We start from the raw sequence: 18,076 nt of genomic DNA, 5'->3' as shown, positions 1-18,076 counted from the left end.
GGCTCGTAACCAAATCAGTTGGACGACAGGGAAACCGTAACCTGGTCAGATGAGTACGATTTCAGTTGGTAAGAGATAATAGTAGGGTTTGAGTGTGGCGCAGATCCCACGAATCCGAGGGCCCAAGTTGTCAAGAAAGATGCTGTGCAAGCTGGTGGTGACTCCACAATTGTGTGGGCTGTGTTTGCATGGAATGGACTGGGTCCTCTGGTCTAAGTGAACCGATCATGGACTGGAAACGGTTATGTTCGGCTACCTGGAGGCGATTTGTAACCATTCATGGACTTCATGTTCCCAAACAACGATGGAATTTTTATGGATGACAATGCGACAGGTCACTGTGCTATAGTTGTTCACGATTGGTTTGAAGAACACTGAACAAATCGAGCTAATGATTTGGCCACCCAGATCCCCCGACACGTATCCCATCGAACATTTGTGGGTCATAATCGAGAGCTCAGTTTGAGCATAAAATCCTGCACCGGCAGCACTTTCGCAATTATGGACGCCTATAGAGGCGGCATGGTTCAATATTTCTGCAGGGGACTTCAACGACTTGTTGAGCCTGTGTCATGTTGAGCTGCTGCACTACGTGGGATAAAAGGTGGTCTGACACGATATTGCAAGTTATCCCATCACTTTTTTTATCTCAATGTAGAACAGGCTTGTTATCGCGTTTCGGCGGAAAATGTTATGTACGATTCCCGAAACAAAAGCAATAAAATTTATCTTGAAAAATTTATGTACTTATCAGCTATATTAAATCAGTGATAGTACCACAACGTTCGATCCAATTCAGTTGACGCATCTTTCTGCATTCGTTCCTTCCACTGGTAAAAGTATTTCTACATGGCATATGAGGCTACGCAGAAGCTCCATCGTTTTAGCCTTCCTGTGAAACCCGTCAGCAATTGTGTACTCAGTTCTTAGTCCACTATCACTAAGTTGAGCGATGTTGTTGAAACGTGTCGCAGAGTGAGGATACAGTTAGGGGAAGAGAAATAATCGTACTCTAATGTATCAAGACTGGTAACTTATAAGTAATACGAGCGATCTAGTTGATTTTGAGTAGTTGCAGTGTGTCCAGCGTCTAAATTATCCAATGGGTACTTAGACCTTTCTAAGACTCTGCGATTCCATTCGCCAGTTGGTGCAGTCCACCATTCTCCGTCTAATTATCTCGTTGCCGATGGGACGTTAAATCCTAATATTCATTTCCCAAGCGCTCCGTCATTCGCGCGTCGTCTAGCGCGAGCTTGCTGTTATTTAAGTAAAGCTTCATTGTAGATGGCCTGCACATGAAGTACGGAAGAATCTTTCGTGCCTTTTCTGGAGGTTGTTTCCGGTTATGTCTGTATGAGCATGAGAATCTTCTAATAGAGAGTATCATACGTTTCAATGTCAATAAATGGGACTAGAAGTTGCTTGGGACAGATAAAGTCTCCACCTAAGTACAGGCATCTTTAGTTAATCAGTCTTGAAAGGAACACGCCTCGGAACTTAAAAAAGACTGATTAATCTGCAAGTGAAATATATTTGTCATTCAATTAGTAATGAAGAGCGTGTAGCTTTCTAGAGGGATCGTCTGTAGGACCAGGAAAATTCAATTTCTTTCTGTTGTAATGCGGCTCGAGATATCGTTTAATACCAACACGTCAATCGTGTTCAGGGTCAGCTTCGGAAGTTCGCTGCTATCTTCATCCTCACGCCTTATTATTTTAAAAATAGAGTGACAGCAGGGTGCGATTAAAGCATGAAGGGATTACAGCTTGTCATTAGTAATGATAAATGAATTGTCAGAGGATCGATTAATAGGCTATGAGCACTTGTCCTTAGATCAAGAGATAAGAAGAGGAAATAAAGCAATCTAATTATGTCAGAAGAGTCGGGTGAGATGGAAGTGTTAATGATTTTAATTTCCCCTTGCCTAATCTATAGCGTTCTTGTTCTGTCAGTTTGTTTTCTTTCTATTGTGTATTCAGTTATCTATAGTTTAGTCCTTGGTAGAAAATAATGGTAAATGTTTAAATTTTGTTTAAACCATAAAAACAAAAGGCGAAAACACAAACACAGATGCAGTCTCTCTGAAAAATACACTGTAAGTACAATCACACATTTAAAGGGAAAGAAATGTTCTCTCTTGCCTATACATAATCTTAAATCAGTTTTATGCGAACAAGAATTTGAGCGGACCAATATCAAACAATGTAGTGATTCGTCCCATTCAGAAGACAATTCCTAGACGGCTCGGCTTCCAGTTTGTGGCTAACGCATTGAGCTTCCCAATCTCAATCATCAACATCGTGAGGTAACCTAATTTCAGTTTCGTATTTCTTACAAATACGCCTTCAGATGGTTCTTACAGACATTCTTGCTTTCCTGTTGGAAAACTCTGTAAGGGCCATCTTAAAATTAATGAGCAAGAAATCCAAGACCGGTAATGGTTTGATTTAAATAAATTCTTTAAACCGTACTTGTGGCCAGTTAATGATTAAAATTATGAACACTATAATTGTATTACAGCCACAGTTCTCATAATGCGTAATTTCGACGATATAGCTATGAACTTTCAGTGTCTCCAAACAAATAGTCTAATTTGCTGTTTAGTATACTTGACTAATGAGTGTTGAGATACTGCAGACGAACAAATCAGCATAATCAACGTGCTGCAGATTTTGGACAATTGCGGGAAATACATTTTGATTCTGAGATACTGTGAAGCAAAGCAAAAAATTCAAGCAAACTGCCAGATCTTGCACATTCCCATCAAACTCCTGCCAGTTGTATGTAGCAGAAAATCGAAGCGTTCAATGTTTTCAGGCGGTACGTCATTTATACAGAACGTCTGTTAGCGCATAACAGCGGAAGACCTTCAGGGAAATAACACCTGTAAGTCTTTGTGCAGGGAAGTGAAATTAGCGGTAGACATATAGTTTTGTTACATGTGGCAGGTTGCATGAAGTAACAACTATCCTAAACCACGAAGTCGCAATCACTCTTAATAGTCATTCATGCACTCAGTGTTGGTTAAGATGTAAGCGTGGCTATTCGCCAGTGTATCACGACATATGACGAAGTTGTTACTACCACGTAAAGTCATTGTTTTAAGTTAATCGAAAGAATTGAAATCCAAGAGTATGATTTTCCTAAATGTCTGAAGTTTCTTCAACCGAAATCGTTCCTTGGCCCAAATAATGTAGAACATACGCAGTTTCTGACTGTTCTACAGCCAAGTTTTGCTTAGTATGAAGTAGCAAAACCAACTTTAGTATACGCAAAACAATAAAAGGAGTTCCTCCAATTAGAGTTTTGAGCGACTGCGTTACAATATAGGTGGAAATAGCGAAAAATCTAGAAAATCAGACTCTGGTAGGCGTAAAAATATGGTGTTACAGATGAACGAGAAAAATTATTTAGGAAAGAAAAGATAGAAACAGCTTCTGCGTATTTATACCATTAGATACACAACGTTAACTCTGCTAGAGAAGAACAGGGGCAAGAATCATCCCTTGCGTTATCGAACAAACCATCCTAGGATTCGCCATACGTGATTTAGACAACTACGAAAGAACTAACGTTATTGGTTATACTTCACAATTCCTCACCGTTAATCCTGTGTCATAACTACGGTCCCTCTCGCTATTATTAAAAATGAAGAAAACAGTAAACACAAATTTGGTGACGGAAAAGCTTGGACGAATAGCCGTCAGTTATATCGTAATGACTATTTAGGGAACCAACCTGGATAGATCCCTGTTTTGAGCCCAGACGTTCACGTCAATCAATTATTGATACCCATAAGGAAGCAGTCTTAAGGAATCTTTTTATGGGGATGAAATTCGGACGGGTTATTGACCAATCCGCTTTGCATACAGCGTGGTCAGACTCAGTTTGGTACCCTCTGGACTGCATGAATCACAAGTGGTAGAACGATTGACTAATTGGTGAGTAACGATGTGATCAGTATGCGTACCTGTCGTGCTGGTCCAAAGCTGTGAGATTAATACTTTTCATATTTCTCGTGAAACCCTTAGAATTCTGTCAGGATAATTTATTACGTATACGGTTGCAGGTTCTACTGTTTCGTGTAACATCCTGTAACGTCTATATTCCACACCAAAAGAAAGAATATTGAGAAAAAAAACCAAATACCTCCAAGGTTTTTTATTCGAGGACAATAAACTGCAGATTTTTATGATCTAAAAATAAATTAGTGGAGAAGGAAAGTAGTTAAATAAGATCAAATGAGATAGCAGCTTATTATAAGTGCGATGGAAAGACGAAGGTCATGCTGAATTAAAAATCAGGTAATTTGATTCACCCCCCATTAACCATGGACCTTGCCGTTGGTCGGGAGGCTTGCGTGCCTCAACGATACAGATAGCCGTACCATAGGTGCTACCACAACGGAGGGGTATAGACTGAGAGGCTAGACAAACGTGTGGTTCCTGAAGAGGGGCAGCAGCCTTTTCAGTAGTTGCAGGGGCAACAGTCTGGATAATTGACTGACCTGGCCTTGCAACATTAATAAAAACGGCCTTGCTGTGCTGGTACTGCGAACGGCTGAAAGCAAGGGGAAACTACGGCCGTAATTTTTCCCGAGGGCATGCAGCTTTACTGTATGGATAAATGATGATGGCGTCCTCTTGGGTAAAATATTCCGGAGGTAAAATAGTCCCCCATTCGGATCTCCGGGCGGGGACTACTCAGGAGGACGTCGTTATCAGGAGAAAGAAAACTGGCGTTCTACGGATAGGAGCGTGGAATGTCAGATCCCTTAATCGGGAAGGTGGGTTAAAAAATTTAAAAAGGGAAATGGGTAGGTTAAAGTTAGATATAGTGGGAATTAGTGAAGTTCGGTGGCAGGAGGAACAAGACTTCTGGTCAGGTGACTACAGGGTTCTAAATACAAAATCAAATAGGGGAAATGCAGGAGTAGGTTTAATAATGAATAAAAAAAAGAGGAGTACGGGTCAGCCACTACAAACAGCATAGTGAACGCATTATTGTGGCCAAGATAGACACGAAGCCCACGCCTACTACAGTAGTACAAGTTTATATGCCAACTAGCTCTGCAGATGACGAAGAAATTGATGAAATGTATGATGAGATAAAAGAAATTATTCAGGTAGTGAAGGGAGACGAAAATTAAATAGTCATGGGTGACTGGAATTCGAGTGTAGGAAAAGGGAGAGAAGGAAACATAGTAGGTGAATATGGATTGGGGCTAAGAAATGAAAGAGGAAGCCGCCTGGTAGAATTTTGCGCAGAGCATAATTTAATCATAGCTAACACTTGGTTAAAGAATCACGAAAGAAGGTTGTATACATCGAAGAAACCTGGAGATACTGAAAGGTATCAGATAGATTATATAATGGTAAGACAGAGATTTAGTAACCAGGTTTTAAATTGTAAGACATTTCCAGGGGCAGATGTGGACTCTGACTACAATCTATTGGTTATGAACTGTAGATTAAAACTGAAGAAACTGCAAAAAGGTGGGAATTTAAGGAGATGGGACCTGGATAAACTGACTAAACCAGAGATTGTACAGAGTTTCAGGGAGAGCATAACGGAACAATTGACAGGAATGGGGGAAAGAAGTACAATAGAAGAAGAATGGGTAGCTTTGAGGGATGAAATAGTGAAGGTAGCAGAGGATCAAATAGGTAAAAAGACGAGGGCTAGTAGAAACCCATGGGTAACGGAAGAAATATTGAATTTAATTGATGAAAGGAGAAAATATAAGAATGCAGTAAATGGAGCAGGCAAAAAGGAATACAAACGTCTCAAAAATGATATCGACAGGAAGTGCAAAATGGCTAAGCAGGGCTGGCCAGAGGACAAATCTAAGGATGTAGAGGCTTATCTCATTAGGGTAAGGTAGATACTGCCTATAGGAAAATTAAAGAGACGTTTGGAGAAAGGAGAACCACTTGCATGAATATCAAGAGCGTTGATGGAAACCCAGTTCTAAGCAAAGAAGTGAAAGCAGAAAGGTGGAAGGAGTGTATAGAGCGTCTATACAAGGGCGATGTACTTGAGGACCATATTATGGAAATGGAAAAGGATGTAGATAAAGATGAAATGGGAGATATGATACTGCGTGAAGAGTTTGACAGAGCACTGAAAAATCTGAATCGAAACAAACCCCCGGGAGTAGACAACATTCCATTAGAACTACTGACAGCCTTGGGAGAGCTAGTCCTGACAAAACTCTACCATCTGGTGAGCAAAATGTATGAAACAGGCGAAATACCCTCAGACTTCAAGAATAATATAATAATTCCAATCCCAAAGACAGCAGTTGTTGACAGATGTGAAAATTACCGAACTATCAGTTTAATAAGTCACAGCTGCAAAATAGTAACGCAAATTCTTTACAGACGAATGGAAAAACTGATAGAAGCCGACCTCAGGGAAGATCAGTTTGGATTCCGTAGAAGTTTTGGAACACGGGAGGCAATACTGACCCTACGACGTATCTTAGAAGAAGGATTAAGGAATGGCAAACCTACGTTTCTAGCATTTGTAGACTTAGAGAAAGCTTTTGACAATGTTGACTGGAATACTCTCTTTCAAATTCTGAAGGTGGCAGGGGTAAAATACAGGGAGCGAAAGGCTATTTACAATTTGTACAGAAAGCAGATGGCAGTTATAAGAGTCGAGGGATATGAAAGGGAAGCAGTTGTTGGGAAGGGAGTGAGACAGGGTTGTAGCCTATTCCCGATATTATTCAATCTGTATATTGAGCAAGCAATAAAGGAAACAAAAGAAAGGTTTGGAATAGGTATAAAAATCCATGGAGAAGAAATAAAAACTTAAGAGGTTCGCCGATGACATTGTAATTCTGTCAGAGACAGCAAAGGACTTGGAAGAGCAGTTGAATGGAATGAACAGCGTCTTGAAAGGAGGGTATAAGATGAACATCTACAAAAGCAAAACGAAGATAATGGAATGGCGCCGGCCTCGGTGACCGAGCGGTTCTAGGTGCTACAGTCCGGAACCGCGCGACTGCTGCGGTCGCAGGTTCGAATCCTGCTTCGGGTATGGATGTGTGTGATGTCCTTAGGTTAGTTAGGTTTAAGTAGTTCTAAGTTATAGGGGACTGATGACCTCAGATGTTAAGTCCCATAGTGCTCAGAGCCATTTGAACCATTTTTGATAATGGAATGTAGTCGAATTAAGTCGGACGATGCTGAGGGAATTAGATTAGGAAATGAGAGACTTAAAGTAGTAAAGATGTTTTGCTATTTGGGGAGTAAAATAACTGATGATGGTCGAAGTAGGGAGGATATAAAATGTAGACTGGCAATGGCAAGGAAAACGTTTCTCAAGATGGAAAATTTGTTAACATCGAGTATAGATTTAAATGTCAAAGTCGTTTCTGAAAGTATTTGTATGGAGTGTAGCCATGTATGGAAGTGAAACATGGACATTAAATAGTTTAGACAAGAAGAGAATAGAAGCTTTCAAAGTGTGGTGCTACAGAAGAATGCTGAAGATCAGATGGGTAGATCACATAACTAATGGGGAGGTATTGAATAGAATTGTGGAGAAGAGGAGCTTGTGGCACAACTTGACTAGAAGAAGGGATCGGTTGGTAGGACATGTTCTGAGACATCGAGGGATCACCAATTTAGTATTGGAGTGCAGCGTGGAGGGTAAAAATCGTAGAGGGAGACCAAGAGATGAATACACTAAGCATATTCAGAAGGATGTAGGCTGCAGTAGGTACTGGGAGATGAAGAAGCTTGCACAGGATAGAGTAGCATGGAGAGCTGCATCAAACCAGTCTCAGGACTGAAGACAACAAAAGCAATTTGATTCAAGACAGAAAAGCAGGGCAAGGACAATGTTCAGGTGTAGATTTATTGTAAAAAAGAAAATTAAACTAATATTACGGATACATATGGGAAATCAGACATAACAGAAGAATTGTTTTAAAAATCAAGAAAAGATTTTCCGTGAAAATACCAGGAGTTACAGTAACAGATAAATGAAAGCGAATACCACGACAAGACGGTAATGGTCGGTTGTACCCGCAATGTGCTCACATTTTTGTGAGGGTATAGAACACCACTACCAGGAGTTACAGAAGCAGATAAATGACAGAAAATCTCACTACAAGATGCTGATGGGCGATTGTTGTGCAAAAGTAGGACGAAAACTAAAGAACGATACTTCATTGGGGCACTTTGGGTCCGATAAGGGAGATGGCAGACGTCATACGTTTGTTAAATTTGCCAAGGACAGCATCATGTTTATCTCCAATACATTACTCCGCAAGAAAGACAACAGAAAATGGATTTTGCAGAGAGTAAGTGGGAGTAAAACTGAAACGTATTACATTTTATCAAAGACTGAAGACGCTGTACCGGACGTGATGGTCTTGAACCTCTTGCGAACTGAAATTGAATGTAGTCTCCTAATATTCGGAACAGAAATAGATACAAAGTTAGAAAAAGAAGAATCATTAGAGAGGTCGACAGAAATGTAGATTAAGAGAGTTTAAGAACTGGGAGTTACACAGAATGAAATTAAGAAGGTCAGAGCTTAGTACATGAAGAGAATTTCAAAGGTACTTAGATTAAGGGAAAATTATTTATCAAAGGTACCTACACAAACAGCATAAGATACCGCTGATCCAAAAAAAGCAGAAGAAAAGAAAATCTCAAACAAAGCAAGGTAGCTATTAAACAGAAAATGAAGGTGTAGCGCTAGCAGTAATGTGATACGCTGAATTAATCAAAACAATTCTGAACTGTCTTCGACAGGATGTAAAAATGTGCAATGAAATTTGGCAGAGAATCAGTGGAAAACAATTAATTATAAAGAACACAAAACAGTAATTTACGAAAACAGTAATTTTCGTTCTGTAGAGACTACATTTCAACAGCTGAGGTGGCAGAGGGCACTAACAAAAGAGAGAAAACTGTACAAGCTTTCCCAGGTTTTTTTAAAATTTTTGTGCAAGTCAAAAGATGAAAAAGAACGAAGATAGGTAGTGATGAAGATAATGAGTCTGGAAGTAATACTAGATGACATGTAAAAAGCCATTCGTGGTATGAAGAATGAGAAGGTGGCAGCACATAACTGTTTCGATTGAAGCGATTACAGCTGGAGGAAAGGTTATGCAAATGGAACGTGAAAAATTTATGAATGTTTATTAGGAGGAGGAGGAGATTAGTGTTTAACGTCCCATCGACAACGAGGTCATTAGAGACGGAGCACAAGCTCGAGTTAGGGAAGGAAATGTTTATTAAAGAAGGCAATTTTACAAAAACGAAAAGAAATAGACATTACATAAAAAGATACGGACCAGTCAGCCTTCTCTCCGTAATGTGCAATATAGTAATTAAATTTTCACCAAATTGCGTAGAACAAACATTGAATCTTGGCCAGGCAAAGGAATACGCTGACTTTGCAATCTGACATAATACAATGGACCACCTGCAAGTCATGAATGATATTATAGAATGGAGCAATGAGTATGAATTACCAGTCTGTTCGATATCTATAAATTCCAAGAAAAAATTTTCCCTCAGTTTCAACAAAATCTGTACTGACAGTACCTGAGAAGCAGGGCATTGATGCAGTCTGTGTTACCCTACCGAAGAATATAGACAGCTATATTACACATTCCATTACACTGCATCAGGACAGTGACAGACCTGGAATCTAAAGATTAAATATCGTCAAAACTATTAACACCAGTCCTAGAGGAAACATTCACATCCTTAAAGTGGTAAAACGAAGATGGAATACATGTTTATGGAAAATTCCAGAACCATCCTCGTTTTACCGACATCATTACATTGTTTGCCACTAGTTCAGGTAAAGTTCGATAACGAAGTATAAAACAATGTGCAACCCATATATCAAAATGAAAACAGTTCTAATTAAGAATGAGGTGACAGCTTTTGCATTTAGTGAAAGTGAAGACAGTGACTGGATGGACCGCATTAAAGATAAATAGAAGTGTAAAAATTGCTTGGACTGCATTTCACAGACTAAGTGAGAGTTTCGAAACTATGCTTCTGAACTGTCTGAAAAGTAAGGTTTGGAACCAGTTCGTACTATAGCTTTGACTGATGGCAGAGAAACAAACTATTAATGCGAAACTCATATAAATTCGAGGGTTGTCAGCGAGCAATGGCGATATACTTGTTGGAAATTATTAGAATAGTCAGAAAAACAAACAAATGAGGCAGTGAACATATTTAAGTGGAATGCATGGTTATGACCACAATGAAAATGAAATGGAGTGGGCGGAACGTGCAGCCAAGTGTATCTGATGAAAAGTACCCGGTCACGTATTAGTGGACATTAATATGGAATGTGTCCACCTTTCGCCTTCATGATGGCTTGAACTCCGCTGGAGGCACTCTCCATGAAGTGTCTGAATGTCTCTGCAGGAATGGCAGCCCATTCTGCCTCAAGAGCCAAAACCAGAGATGGTAGTGATGTTGGACGCTAGGTTCTGGAGCAAAGTCTACGTTCTATTTCGTCCCAAAGTTGTTCGATTGGGTTTAGGTCGAGAATCGGGGCGGTACATCTAGTTTCAGTAATGTTTGCCCACAAAATATTACCTCACAGGTGCTGCTTTATGACAGTTTGCATTGTCATTCTGATACAATCAATCATCCTCTTCGGATTGCTCCTGTACGCAGCACATAATGTTATAAAATGTGTTCGTTTCCTTCCACATTTAGCGTTTTTTTGAGTACCGTTAGCGGACCACTTCCTAAACACGAAATAGACCCACATACCGGTACACCACGTCCTCTGCACTTACCAAGCGAGATGGCGTATTCGTTAGCACACGGGATTCGCATTCGGGAGGACGACGGTTAAAATTCCCGTCCGCCCACCCAGATTTAGGTTCCCCGTGATTTTGAAAAATTCCTCCTGGTTCCCTCGTAAACGACTCGACCGATTTTCTTCCCCATCCTTTCGTAATAGTGTTTGTGATCCGTCTCTAATGACCGTTCTGTCGGCGGCGTATTAAACTCAGAACTTCGTTCCCTTTTCCGTACATCACTGCTGGCGCTACCCTTCACAACAGGGCGCTCTCCAGCCATTAGCCAAACCCAAACCCTACCATCGGACCGCCGCAGGCCACAGTGTGATCCATGACTCCTAATCACTCGTCTCCAGTCATCCGCTGTCCAGCGGCGCCACTCATTACACCACTTCAAGCGTCGCTTAGCACTGACTAGAAATTTGTGGCTTCTTAACAGCCCGGGCCCTGTATTCCATTCTTTTGAACTCCCTGCGCCCAGTTTTTGCGCTAGCTGGACTGCTGGTAGCGCTTTCGAAATCACGAGTGAATCCCTCCACTGATTTCATACGACTTTTCACAACCGCCCTCCGGAATGCTCGACGGTCCCTGTCCGAGAATTCACGAAGACTGCCTAGTCTTAATTTAGCTGTAGTGTATTCCTTCGCGCTTTCACTTCACTCTCATATAGCCAAAAGACGACTTGAGCAGATTTAAAACGGTTGCATTATCCCTAATGAATTTGTTATTCAGGTGACATTCAATATCTAGTCCACGTTCTAAGTCACTGAACCCACTATCTTTATACAGACTCGGCAACATATCGTACGTTGTGTTGTGGAGTGTACGTTGTACCAACGTTAGCAATTTCCCTTCCAGTTCCACTCACAAACAGAGAGAGAGAAACGACTGTATCCTTACATTCGAGCCATATTTTATCTTATGTTCCTGGTCCTTACGCAAAAGTATATTGGCGACAGTAGGATCGTTCTACAGTCAGCTTCAAATTCCAGTTCTCTAAGTTTTCTCAATAGCGTTCCTCGAAAAAGAGTGTCGCCTGCCCCCCCCCCCCCCCCCCCCCCCCCAGAGATTCCCATCTGAAGTATCGCTGTACCATCTGCGTATTGATTCAACCTACTGCTTCGATGTCTTCCTTGAATCCGACCTGGTTGGGATCCCAAACACACGAGTATTACTCAAGACTAGGTCGCAGCAGCGTCCTATATGTGGTCTCCTTTACAAATGACTCACTCTTTCCTAAAATTCTCCCAGTAACCCTTCCACAGTTCTCACAGGCTCGTTCCACCTCATATCGCATTGCAACGTCATGCCCAGACATTTAAACTACTCGACTGTGTCAAGCAAGGCGCTAGTAATACTGTATCCGAGCATTATAGGTTTGTTCTTCCTGCTCATCCGCATTACCCTACATTTTTCCACATTTAGGGCTAGCTGCCATTCATCACATCAACTGGAAATTTTGTCTAAGTCATCTTGTATCTTCCTACACTCAACTGCGACACCTTACTGTACACTACGGGAACGTCGGCAAACAACCGCAGATTTCTGCCCACCCTGTGCGCCAGACCACTGCCAGAGCGCTGTCGGGCTGGGCTAGCACTTGGATGGGTGACCATCCGGTCTGCCGAGTGCTGTTGGCAAGCGGGGTGCACTCAGCCCTTGTGAGGCAACCTGAGGAGCTACTTGATTGAGAAGTAGCGGCTCCGGTCCCGGAAACTGACATACGGCCGGGAGGGCGGTGTGCTGACCACATGCCCCTCCATATTCGCATCCAGTGACGCCAATGGGCTGAGGGTGACGCGGCGGCCGGGCGGTCGGTCCCGTTGGGCCTTCATGGCCTGTTCGGGCAGAGTTGAGTCTGTCCGCCAGATCATATATGTATATAGAGAATAACACATTCCCCTGGGTCAATGCTGACGATACTCTCGTCTCTGAGAAACACTCGCCATCGAGGACAGTGTACTGCGTCCTATTACTTCGGAAGTCTGCAAACCACTCACGTATCTCGGAACCTATTTCTTACGCTCGTTCCTTCGTTTACTGTTTGCAGTCAGCCACCGTATCATACGTTTTTTTTCCACCCATCCACAGTTCGCAGAATACCATGTGAGAAAAGGGTAACCTGAGTTTTGCACGAGCGATGCTTTCTAAAACTGTTCTGATTTGTGGACATAAGCTATTCCGTCTCAAAGAAATTTGTTGTCAGCGTTACAGTTTTGCAATATATGGCAGTAGCGGCAAATGGTGGTGCAGCTGGGAGGTCGTAAGCGTCATACAACAAGCTCAGGCACTTGTATACACAACATCAACATGTTAGTCGATTTATGATTGATTCTTAAGTTATTCTCGATTGAATAAGTTAACTTACGAGCGCAGTTCCCGTCATTTGAGGGAAGTTTTTGTTTCCTGTTTTAACATGAAGAAATCGGCGGCTAAGGCTCGTTAGATGGTGGTAAGACCTATGGTGAGGCAACTGTTAGCGAAAGAACGTGCAGAGAATGGTTTAAGGCTTCAAGAAGGGTGATTTTGACGTCGAAGACCGGCATGGCGGTGGAAGAGAGAAGGTTTCCGATGCTACTGAAACCAACGGAAACAATCACAGGAGATCGTTATCGAAAGCAATTTTTGCGTTTGAGCCTAGCACTGAAAGACAAACGGCCACAATACAGCGATACACCTGAAAAGGTGATTTTGCAGCATGACAGTACTAGACCCCATGCCGCAAAACGCGTCAAAACATAGTTGGAGATATTGGAATGACTGACTATCATCCTAATACCAGTGGCACTCTACCGGGCAGAATAGCACACATGAATAAGTTCGAAATTGGATAGGTTCATGGATCTCTTCAAAATATGCCCAGTTCTTCTGCCTCGAGTTTCGAGTGTTGACCGAAAAATGGGAGAAAGAAATGGCCAGTACTTTGAATTGTAATTTTTTTGTTAGTTTTCCTCAATAAAGCCTTGAACTTCGAGAAGAAAACCGGCGGAAAGAAAGTAATATATTCAGTATACTCGAACTGAGAGTTTGCTCAAGAATTTAGCAGCAAACCTATGTTACGGATATACGTCTGTACTTTTTCGGGTCGCTTCTTTTAACCTTCGTATATAGAGGAGCCACCTGCGCTTTTTCCACTCACTTGGGACATTGTGTTGGGCAAGAAATCTGCCATACATGCTAGCTAAGTAAGGGGCCACTGCCATAGAGTACTCTTTGTAAAATCGAATTGGAATTCCACCCGGACCTAGCTACTGATTTGTTTTCAGCTCTTTCAGTTGCGTCTCTACACCAGAGAATTACACTCCTGGAAATGGAAAAAAGAACACATTGACACCGGTGTATCAGACCCACCATACTTGCTCCGGACACTGCGAGAGGGCTGTACAAGCAATGATCACACGCACGGCACAGCGGACACATCAGGAACCGCGGTGTTGGCCGTCGAATGGCGCTAGCTGCGCAGCATTTGTGCACCGCCGCCGTCAGTGTCAGCCAGTTTGCCGTGTCATACGGAGCTCCATCGCAGTCTTTAACACTGGTAGCATGCCGCGACAGCGTGGACGTGAACCGTATGTGCAATTGACGGACTTTGAGCGAGGGCGTATAGTGGGCATGCGGGAGGCCGGGTGGACGTACCGCCGAATTGCTCAACACGTGGGGCGTGAGGTCTCCACAGTACATCGATGTTGTCGCCAGTGGTCGGCGGAAGGTGCACGTGCCCGTCGACCTGGGACCGGACCGCAGCGACGCACGGATGCACGCCAAGACCGTAGGATCCTACGCAGTGCCGTGGAGGACCGCACCGCCACTTCCCAGCAAATTAGGGACACTGTTGCTCCTGGGGTATCGGCGAGGACCATTCGCAACCGTCTCCATGAAGCTGGGCTACTGTCCCGCACACCGTTAGGCCGTCTTCCGCTCACGCCCCAACATCGTGCAGCCCGCCTCCAGTGGTGTCGCGACAGGCGTGAATGGAGGGACGAATGGAGACGTGTCGTCTTCAGCGATGAGAGTCGCTTCTGCCTTGGTGCCAATGATGGTCGTATGCGTGTTTGGCGCCGTGCAGGTGAGCGCCACAATCAGGACTGCATACGACCGAGGCACACAGGACCAACACCCGGCATCATGGTGTGGGGAGCGATCTCCTACACTGGCCGTACACCACTGGTGATCGTCGAGGGGACACTGAATAGTGCACTGTACATCCAAACCGTCATCGAACCCATCGTTCTACCATTCCTAGACCGGCAAGGGAACTTGCTGTTCCAACAGGACAATGCACGTCCGCATGTATCCCGTGCCACGCAACGTGCTCTAGAAGGTGTAAGTCAACTATCCTGGCCAGCAAGATCTCCGGATCTGTCCCCCATTGAGCATGTTTGGGACTAGATGAAGCGTCGTCTCACGCGGTCTGCACGTCCAGCACGAACGCTGGTCCAACTGAGGCGCCAGGTGGAAATGGCATGGCAAGCCGTTCCACAGGACTACATCCAGCATCTCTACGATCGTCTCCATGGGAGAATAGCAGCCTGCATTGCTGCGAAAGGTGGTTATACACTGTACTAGTGCCGACATTGTGCATGCTCTGTTGCCTGTGTCTATGTGCCTGTGGTTCTGTCAGTGTGATCATGTGATGTATCTGACCCCAGGAATGTGTCAATAAAGTTTCCCCTTCCTGGGACAATGAATTCACGGTGTTCTTATTTCAATTTCCAGGAGTGTATTACTGTCCTCCCTATGAGAGTCTGTACGATGGTCAAACGCCGATGTGTAGATACGATCCTTCTGCGTGAGCGAATTCTAAAACGCGAAATTTAAAACTTCAGCTTTCCTTTTGGTATCTTCTATTGCCATACCAGATTGCTCCACGAACGAGTAGATGGAAGCTTTCAACCCGCTTAGCGATTTTACGTAGGACCAGAATTTTCTTGGGTTTTCGGCTAGACCGTTTGCTAAGTTATGATGGAGGCAGTTGTATGCTTCGCACATCGATTATTTGACAGATTCACGTATCTCTCACAAACTTTTTCCTGTTGTCATTTTCACGCTCTCTTTTGAACCGAGAATGTAACTGTCTTTTCTTTCTCAGCATTTTCCGAGTTTTTTTTATCAAACCACGATGGGTCTTTTCCATCCTTAATCCACTTACTCGACACGTACTTCTCCAGAGCACCCGTCATTCCTCTACTTCCATCATACTGAAACTAAATGATGTTCGTGCATTGACTAAGTGGGATTCTAAGATATGCGTATCTGATCTTTCTTGCAAAAGTACTCTCCTAGCCCTCTTGATTGATTTGTTGACTTTAGTAAATATCGACGCTGTGATGACATCATGATCACTAATTCCTGCCTCTATACTGATGTCATCGATAAGGTTAGGCCTGTTTGTAACTACAAGGGTGTTAGCTGCTCAACACAGCTCTCATAAAACGTGTTCAAAAGTACTCCGCAAGATTGTTCGTCCGTACACCCAGCAACGAATCCTTAGTCGTCCCAGTCTGCACTCGGTAGGTTAAAATCAGCTCCAATTAATTCTGCATGATTTGGGTATTTCTGCGCCACTGAGCGTAGAATTTCTTGAATGACTCTAAAGCTGTCATAGCGGAATCAGGTTGCCGGTAATAACACCCAAGAATTAACTCGATTCACCTACACTTATTACACACGTCTAGATAACTTTACAGTCGTACCCAAAATTGACCTCATTAGAGACATTAGTTTTGTCTACTGCTGTGAACACTCCCCTTCCTATGGGGAGCCACAGGTTATAGACGACTACACTCTGCACGCTCGATAGCCGCAGGCAAGGCTTCCTCCACATCTCGAATGAGGTCCCCCGGCAGGCATACCGAGCGCACATTGGCTTTCTTTCTGATCCTGAACGCCATTTTCGCAGAGGTTCTATAACGCACCTAACATTGGAGCTCCATATAACTAACAAATCCCTTTCGCCCCCCCCCCCCCCCCGCCCACATCTCCCCAAGCGTACGCCTACTAGGATCCTGCTGAAAGAGCGGCCACCTGTTCACTCACAGGGTGAATGCAAGGACGGAGTCATGCTCCACGTTGATCCTCAGTTTCAAGTGACGCGTACGCGTTACACCCACCACTCCCAATGCGGAGAGGGCGGATCCCCCGCAAAGAGTCCACTGGAGCTGCCTCGGCAGCAGAGCCCGTGGACGAAATAACTGACACCTGAGGCTTCCCATGCCAGATGCTCCGCTACCGCTACACCCAGAGGCAGCAGTCTGAAGATGGTTTACCGTAGCCAAAAGCATTTCCAGCTGTTTGAAAACTGCGGCCTACTCCTCCTGCATCTGCACACAGTGTGCACACACCCTGTCCATCGCAGCACTACTAAGAAAGCATAGAAAAAGCTAAATATGTAACTTGCCTCACTGCAGGGTGTATCAGGCGACAGTTGGCACCTGACTACCTGAAACAAATGGTTGCTGGCTCTTATAAACAAACAAATGAATAACAACTGGTCTACAGGTCGCTCGAATTTAAACCTTAAAGTCACAAATCGTGAGATTACACTTCTTAAATGGAGAATCTCGCACGAAATTTGCTTCTCTGGAGCTGACAGACCCACTCCGTTGTTACTGCTTCTCTACGGACAGTACTATACTGCCCACCACCTTTTATACGGTCGGGTCGGCCTCTCGTAACATCTAGTGGTCAATCCCACATTACGTAGGGGTGTCCAGATACTTTTATCAGATATTGTAAATCGTATGTGGATCAAGGAAGATCTGTGCTGGAAATAAAAGACCGAGACAACGACTTAATGGAAAGTGGGCAGGCGAAGCTATACACGAACAAATAGCTGAAGGCGGTAATGCATGACAATGGTGATGGCATGATGGGAATTGTTTATGGAGTGGTATTAAAAGAAAGGATGAGGTAGGATGCCAACGGCCGTGCCACAGTGGTAACACCGGTTCCCGTCAGAACATCGAAGTTAAGCACTGTCGGGCTGGGCTAGCACTTGAATGGGTGACTATCCGCTCTGCCGAGCGCTGTTGGAAAGCGGGGTGCACTCAGCCCTTGCGAGGTAAACTGAGAAGTAGCGGTTCCGGTCTCGGTAACTGACATACGGCGGGGAGAGTAGTGTGCTGACCACATGCCCCTCCATATCTGCATCCAGTGACGCCTGTGGACTGAGGATGACACGGCGGCCGGTCGGTCCCGTTAGGCCTTCGTGGCCTGTTCGGGAGGAGTTTTTTTTTTATGAGGTAGGACGAATCGAAAAATCCACTGCTCAGC

The 18,076-nt window shown here is 43.7% G+C and overlaps 1 pseudogene; it reads left to right on the top strand.

Annotated features, from left to right (window-relative positions):
• The first annotated feature begins 17,720 nt into the window (after positions 1–17,720).
• On the top strand, positions 17,721–17,838 carry LOC124557604 (annotated as a pseudogene).
• Positions 17,839–18,076: the final 238 nt, after the last annotated feature.

Source organism: Schistocerca americana, chromosome X, assembly GCF_021461395.2.
Source record: "Schistocerca americana isolate TAMUIC-IGC-003095 chromosome X, iqSchAmer2.1, whole genome shotgun sequence".
NCBI lineage: Eukaryota > Metazoa > Arthropoda > Insecta > Orthoptera > Acrididae > Schistocerca > Schistocerca americana.
The sequence above is the reverse complement of the archived record's forward strand: the minus strand, read 5'-3'. Positions and strand labels throughout refer to the sequence as shown.